This window comes from Myotis brandtii, unplaced genomic scaffold (assembly GCF_000412655.1).
Source record: "Myotis brandtii unplaced genomic scaffold, ASM41265v1 scaffold177, whole genome shotgun sequence".
NCBI classification, from domain to species: Eukaryota; Metazoa; Chordata; class Mammalia; order Chiroptera; family Vespertilionidae; genus Myotis; species Myotis brandtii.
Window position 1 is genome coordinate 302,326 of NW_005356555.1, and position 8,083 is coordinate 310,408.

Genomic DNA, 8,083 nt, shown 5'->3' on the forward strand with positions numbered 1-8,083 from the left:
TTCAAGTGCCCAAAATTTTATTTCTTTATGTTATTGTGATTATTTGGGATTGGAGCACCTACAAATAAATATATATATATATACTTGAAAAATATTTGTAAGCCTTTAATTTATGAGTTTCTTTTTGTCCCTCCTATATTTTCTCTCCCTCTGTCCAACCAGGAGCTGGGTCTGCATTTCATGCCTTTCAGAGAGGGCAGTAGCAAGGCCAAAAGCAACAATTCCAGGTTTTATTTCACAAGGTCCAAACCCATGGGAGAATTTAGAAGATTTGTAAAAAAGAAAAAAGGAAATTACAAGCAGAGTGTCTTGGAAGAAGCAAACAGGATAGAGGGGCTTCTCCCAGTTTAGAAAAAGGACTTCCCCTGGGAGGCAGGGCCTGCGAAGGACAAGAAAAGATGTGGGTCCCTGAAGCCTGGGGACCAGAGAAGCACCAAGACACCAGAAAGCAGAGGTTGTGCCATTTTAGACAAATGAGATCAAGGCCAGAGTTGTAGAGTTATCATAGGTCGAGCCCAGAAAGGTCAGTGTTCTGCTCAGGACAACCATTCCTGGCTTAAATGTTCAAAGGCAACGGTGTGTCATTACAGTGTTCAGTGGGGCTCATCCCCAACACAATCCCCCAGTACTGATGTGCACCTCTTATTGCACAACTACAGAGTGGGCACACTCAGACACCCTTACCAGCTGCAGGATGGGAAGGACAGAGGAGTGGAGGAGCTCAAGAATCCCACCCTTCCCCGTTGGTGTCTGATTCTGATTTTTCCTCCCTGAGCTATATTACCAGGTATGAGCCACTCAGGCTCTTTGCTTTTCACTTCAAACCCCTTTCACCCCATTTCTCTCACCACGGAAGCAGAGGTGGCAGAAAAGGAGGCAGGAACAGTCAAGACAAGCGCTCTTGTCAATGTCCAATGGGAACGGATGTGAAGTATTATCCTGAGGAAAGGAAATTTGGTGTGTTGCCTCTGGGTTTCATTTTTCCTGTACTGTTCTTATTGCTTAGTGACAAGGAAGGATGGAGCTCTGTCTGCATCTTATTAAGCATTTGGTTAAAAACAAGACATCTGCTACTGCTTTCTGTACTGTCAGAAGCCCAGGAAGTCTAGCTGGCCCAGAAGTCTGAATATCCACTGGAATAGATCCCTTCTCTTCTAATCCCTTAAATATCCCAACCCCTTTTTCCTTTAAAGCAATGGTTCTCAACCTTCTGGCCCTTTAAATACAGTTCTTCATGTTGTGACCCAACCATAAAATTATTTTCATTGCTACTTCATAACTGTAATGTTGCTACTGTTATGAATCGTAATGTAAATATCTGATATGAAGGATGGTCTTAGGCGACCCTGTGAAAGGGTCATTCAACCGCCAAAGGGGTTGCAACCCACAGGTTGAGAACCGCTGCTTTAAAGTGTCTCCTTCTCTTTTCTCTGCCCTCAGGCCCCCTCCCCAGCACTCCCACTCTCTACTCTGTCCTACATATTGACATTCCTGTGGATCCAATGCCAGGTGACAGTTACCTTGCCTGATCCACTAATCAGTGGCTCTATGTGTTTTGCACTTCCTGGTTTTCAAAACACGAAAGTGACTGGCTATCAGTTATAAGGGTTTTTTCCCAGTGAACTTACCTCTGCACATGCTTCCACACTGACAGGCCTCACCACACAGCCAGATTATGACGTTGTTCCCTTGTGTTAGTCAGCTGATGTGATCCTATCATTTAACAAATATTAATCAAACATTTATTATGTGTCGGGCATTGTGCTGAATGTTAGGGAGTAAAAACAACCAAGCTATTGTCTCTATCTCTGAGGGTTTCCAGGTAACCAGGAAGGAACAGCGCGGAAGTTATTTCACTACACAGTTAAATTTCTGAGATTCTCACCATAAGCAAGGCGTGCATGTCCAAATCGGCTACGAGTGAGATCATTTTTCTCTTGAGCCATGGTTGAGGAGTGCATTCTTGTCGGTCAGGGCATTTTTGAAATGGTTGACTGTGCCCTCAATACACACACATACGTACAGCCTTGTTAATCATTTTGCACTGCTTAATCCGTGGGCAGCCTGGAATGGCAGAGTTTTGGAAAGCACACCCCAAATCCTGAGCTGAACTCAACATGACCTCTTGCTTCCTATTTTCCCATTGGCTCTTTCCAACCCCAACACGGCTTTGGAAAGTTCAGTTCACACTTGGCAGAAACTAGGTGCTGACTAATTGTTGACCCAAGCTTTCTTCAAAGCTTAAGTTGAATCATTTTGAGTAAAATTTAACCAAAACCACCATCATTTCCTTACACTTGGACTGCTACAGTAGTCAAGGGATATTTCTTCTGTACTTACTGACTTAGCTGGAAGGAACCTCTGCTGTGACTGGTTACTTTTCAGAAAGGCTGACTAAAACCATATTTTCATTTTCCTTTTATAGGCAGTTGTAATTATCTAGGACAAATGCAAGGACATGACCTTCAGAATTCTTGTGTCTTAGAAGGGCTTTCGGCCGGCAAGGCCAGGATGTGCTCGGGCGGGTCACACAGCCTTCCAGGACCTCTCCTCTGTGCTTGGACCTCACTCTCCTGCAGAAGGCCCAGAGGGTACAAGAGTGGAGAGGGGTGACAACCTCCACACCATTTACCAAGAGTCCCACAGCCAAGTTACCTTGTTGGGGCTGGAAGAACAGGACAGGGATTGCGATGAATTTTGTAGTCACTAGAGGCAACCTGGTAACAGTATATTTTAAAAGTAATGGCAAGTAGAGCCAGGTTTTTGTTTGTTTGTTGCTGGCATCCTTTCCCTAGTTCTAAAGCTAAGATTGTGCATAAATGGCATGTGGAATGCAATGCAATTTTAGGGGCTTCAGAAGGAATCACGGACCACCTTGACAATCCATAACTTTAGTTTGAGACTGAGATTTCTGCTCTAATGTAGGTATTGCTGGGAGGGCCGGCCATTACGCCTTATGGATTATTTACCCCTTGATCTGAATGAGTTTCAGATTCTTCCTGAGAGCCGACTGAGGGCCGACTGAGGGCAGGAAAGACTAGGAGTTGGGAGAGTGGGAAATGGACACAGATCTGTACAAAGATGTGTAATGAAGTCAGATGAGGCTCCTGCAAACCTTTATACCAGGCAACTCTATTTAGAATAGAGCCAATATTTCCTGGATGGCACCTTTCCATGTAGCATTGATTTTCAGAATGTGTGCTCCTAGAGACAGAGACCTGCCTTGGTGGGATAGTCAGGACCCTTGTGCAGCCTGGTAATAGTTAAAGAGCTGGGCCTTCAGAGTGAAGTCAGTGTTTAGATGACTGTAGGTACACAGCCCAAAAGTGTACTTTTAATCTCTTGCAGCAGAATGAAGGCTTTGTGAAGAAAACACTTCAGAAAGAACCTAATAGTCCACAGGGCTCACATTGTGTAGAAAGAATCAGTAGCCATAAAATCCCTGAAGTTCGGAGACTCTGCAATTGTGTCTGTGTATGAAAGGACTTCATGAAGTGCTGTTTTAGTGCTACAATTTTATGACTATCAAAACAGTATTATAACCCTTCACCTTTTGCTGTAATTGCAGGCTGAGCAAAAAGGCCTCAGTTTATATTTCAAAAGTAATTCCCAGTTCCTATATGTAAATGTACTATTTATCCCTCAATAATGACTAGTAAATGCTGGAAATAGCTCCCTAGTATAAATAGACATTATTCCTCATGCCTCATCCAGTGCCAAGAGTCAAAGATTACATGTTGCTCTGGTCGGTGTGGCTCAGCTGGTTGAGTGTTGTCCCATACACCAAAAGATCACCGGTTCAATTCCCAGTCAGGGCACATGCCCGGGTTACAGGCTCGATCCCCAGTAGGGGGTGTGCAGAAGGCAGCCAATCAATGTTTCTCTCCCATCAATGTTTCTGTCTCTTTCTCCCTCTCCTTTCCTTTCTCTGAAATCAATAAAAACATATTTTAAAATAAATAAATAGGGAAACTTGCAAAGACCTGGGCTTTTGCAGTGTTGATAGCCTCATTCATTCACTGAGACCTTGACCTGAAATAGTCATTATGCTAATAGCGTGGCATACATTATCTAATTTAATCCTCAAATGAAAAATAAAGTCCATATTATTATTTCCATTTTACAATGAGGAAGCAATGACTCAGAGAGATTATGTTACTTGCCTGAGGCCTCACAGCTAGTAAGTGGTGCCGCTGGGATTTGAATCTAGGTCTACATGACTCTGAAGTTCATGCATTTATATTCCTTGCCATCTGCTCACAATTTGAAGATATAAGTAAAAATACCAAAAATAAGTTTATTCTTTTCTACTTCATTCCCCAGTCCTGTGTCATTGACCACTTTGGTTGCCATGGTAGGCTAAACAAACCCCATCCCCCCTCTCCCCCGCTATGTCCGTGTCCTGATCCCTCAAACCTCTGAATGTTTCCTTAATATAGGGAAAGAGGACTGTGCAGATGTGACCTCGTCAAGGCTCTGGAGATGGGAAGTTTTTGCTTATTACGCGGGTGGGTCCCATGTACTCACAAGGGTACTTACAAGAGGGGCACTGGAGGAGTCAGAGGGAGGAGTAGGAAGTGGGGTGGTGAAAGTGGGATGGGCGTGGTGTTGGGAAGAGGCTGTGAGCCAGGGAATACAGGCAGTCTCTGGAAGCTGAAAAGGACAAGGAAGTAGAGGCTCCTGGGACCCTCCAGAAGGAGCCCACATCTTGATTTAAGTCACATGAAACCCACTTCTGACTTCTGACCTCCAGAACTATAAGAACAGAAATGTGTGTTGTATAAGCCATGGAGCTTGTGGTAATTTGTTACAGTCAACATAGGAAACCAATAGTTAGAATTATTTCAGACTCACATCAAGATCTTCAGAGCTGTTAGAGAGGTAGTAGGTATGTTTCCCCCAAGGTCTGACAACTAGTTAATACCACATTGTGGAACTGGAATCTGGGTCTCTTGAGGCCTTAGTGCTACGCTCTTTCCACTACAAGGTTCAGTAGACATGCGGATGTCTCTGGAGTAATAGCAAGAGGGAATCTGAAGTCAAATAAAATGTAGACAAGGTGCCTAGCTGGTTTGGCTCAGTAGATAGAGGATCCGCCTGCGGACTGAGGGGTTCCAGGTTCGATTCCAGTCAAGGGCACATGCACAGGTTGTAGACTTGATCCCCTTGGGTAGGGGGGAGAATGGGGATACAGGAAGCAGCTGATCAATGATTATCTCTCATCATTGATGCTTCTATGTCTCTCTCCCTCTCCCTCCCTCTCTGAAATCAATAAAAATATATTTTTAAAAAATGTAGACAAGGGAGCACAGGTTTAAACCCCAGACACAGAGACCAAATAATACCATGTGGTTCTGTTACAGAGAATAGCCCAAGATACACAGGGAAACCTTTCTTTGCCTAACGTCCTGTGCCTGGCTACTTGTGAAATAGAACAACTCAGGCTTGAATGAATTGTTCTAGCAATGCTACCTACACATACTCTATGGGTTCTTAATAAAGATCACTTCACAAGGTAAGGTCAGGTAAAATAATGATATTATGAAGGTTACTTTAATATTGTTAAAACACACACACACACACACACACACACACACACACACACACACTGCTGGAGTTGAAATTAGAGTTGGATTCAACTTCCAATTCTGCCCTTAGCTCTGTCACTTGGGTAAGTCAGCTGCCCCTCTGGGTCTCAGCTGTCTCCTCCATGTAATGACCTGCATGGGCCATTAAAGCTCTTCTACACTAGACTAAGTCAGTCAGTGCTCTCTAAGGAGACAGCGCCGTCCTAACACGGGCACTGGGCTCAGGAGCCTAAGCAAGGAGCCCTGAGGTTCACCCAGTGCCTTCTAGGAGCCTGGTGCGGTGCTCACAAGGTCGTGTTATGATCCAGAATTTACAGCAGAAGAGACAGAGACCCAGGGAGTTCAAGTAGCACAGTGGAGTTCACGCAACACGCGTTAGTTAGAACCAGTTCCGTCTGACTTGAAATGTTGTGGTTTACAACCCTGGGCCATCTTCGATCTCCTCCCCAAAGGTTAAATACTGTCACTAACACTCACACACTTCAGATTTCAGACACTTCCACACCCATCCGCTCATTCAGTCCTACCAAGGACTCTGTGACAAAGCCCAGGCAGATGAGGAAGCTGGCTCAGCTGTGTGTTCTTCCCCTCAGCGCTTGGGAAGAATCCATCTGCCAAGAATGACCTTCAGTATGTTACTAGCAGACATGCTTGTCAACAGTGTCTTGGGAATGAGACAAACACTCAAAACTGCATTGGCAAGGTAAGTTTGCTCCTGCGCAGATGGATGCTGTTGCCAGCTGAAACCCATGGGCAAATCACACGGAAGGGGAAGTCCGCTAGGGTTTTATTCGCTGATGTGTTCTGCCCTGCCCCTCACGCTGACTCAGAGCTTGGATTCACATTATTGCGCAATTGGCTAATTCAGAGGAAGGGGAGGGGTAAGGTGGAGCCTAAGATGGCAGTGAGCTCCTTTCTTTGACAGAAAAGATCGCTGGTTCACTCGCACAAATATAATACTGAGCTTGCTGTGGCTGGAAAACACTAAACTAAATTAATATAAAAACTGTTGTATTAGGACAGGTCGTACAAAGTGGTTTCTCCTGCCATATTGGTAAATGAAGATACTATGTGGTTAGCAGACATTGTATATTGTCCCCACAAAGAGTGAGCTGAGTGTCATGCAGACCATCCCTATCAGCCGGTTCCTATTTGAATGCATCCCTCACCGGGACTCACGTGAAATATAACCCGGCATTTGGTTTTCATGGCATTGACCTGGTTCATGTGAATCATTACATTTTCTTTCAGAGCAATTGCATTAATTTTTCTGTAACTAAAGAGGCAACTTCTTTTGCTTTGTCTTAAGCAATGTATGTCTAGTATGTGGAAGAAGAAGGAAGAGAGGGAAGGAAAGGAGGAGCAGGAGGGAAGACATAGGGAAGGAGAAGAGAAAGGCAATCAGAAGGGTCTATTCACAATGAGAAACATTTTAGTTCATGAGAAAAATATTTCTAAGATTTTATACATATACCAGTAATAACAGAGCCTCAGAACCAATTCCCAACACATTCCAAAGGGTTGAAATTACTATAAGCTATATCTTTGGCCTCAATACTTTAAGCTAGTGATCAAAAATAAAAAGTAACTAGAAAAATATTCATATATTTAAATAATCCATTGGTCAAAAAGAAGCGACAATGAGAATTAGAAAATATTTTGAGCCCTTCTTTGTAATGACAAATGGTATATGCTTTCTTGCTGGGAGTGACGGCCTCCGTGTTTATTTTCTGCCATCTGAAACGCAGGGCATGTTCATGCTCAGCTGGGGAATCCAGCATGGTGCTTTCACACTGACTGCAATTCCTCGCTTTGTGAAAACACATTCTGAGGCTCAGGACTGAATCTCTCTGTTTGCTTGACGTTAGTAACCTCCCACTCTGTCTCAAGTTAGTTCTCCTTGGCTAGAAGCGAGGTTTATATTTTTAAATAACAATGGAAGAACATATAGATCCAATTACTTTATTCTAGCTTTGTACCATGGGTGTCAAATTGCTGAAGGGAAAAAGGTCTCCTCAATGTGATTTTCTGTACACCTAAATATGTCAGTTCATGAGTAAAGACAATATGCTAGTCAAAATAATCTCAACCTGATATGTTAAGTATCAGCTTGCTTCTGTGGGATCCATTTTAATTTCAAAAATCTTATCAAGAACTATCCAAAGAACAACTTTTAAAAAGTCTTTTGTAATAATACATTATCTGGTGGTGAATTTCTTTGACTGGCATTGTAGTTCACTTTCTGAATTAATAACACATTTAAAATAAACCACAGATCCACTGTGAAAAGTTGCTGAAGAATTACAGACGGTGCCTTTGAAAAGAATGTTACCAAAATATTTTAATTAGAGATGTTGGCCTGACTGATGTTGCTCAGTGGTTGAGCATCAACCCGTGAACCAGGAGGTCAGGGCACATGCCCGGGTTGCAGGCTCCATACTCTAGGCAGAATGTGCAGGAGACAGCCGATCAATGATTCTCTATCATCATTTATG

At 43.4% G+C, this 8,083-nt stretch overlaps 1 long non-coding RNA gene across 1 annotated transcript; it reads right to left on the bottom strand.

The window, feature by feature from the left end:
• Positions 1-895: 895 nt before the first annotated feature.
• Positions 896-1,966, bottom strand: LOC102247341. The gene is made up of 3 exons (XR_313423.1): positions 1,886-1,966; positions 1,629-1,713; positions 896-939 (listed from the first exon to the last, which is right to left on the bottom strand). It is a non-coding gene; the product is annotated as an uncharacterized LOC102247341 (long non-coding RNA).
• Between the last annotated feature and the right edge of the window lie 6,117 nt (positions 1,967-8,083).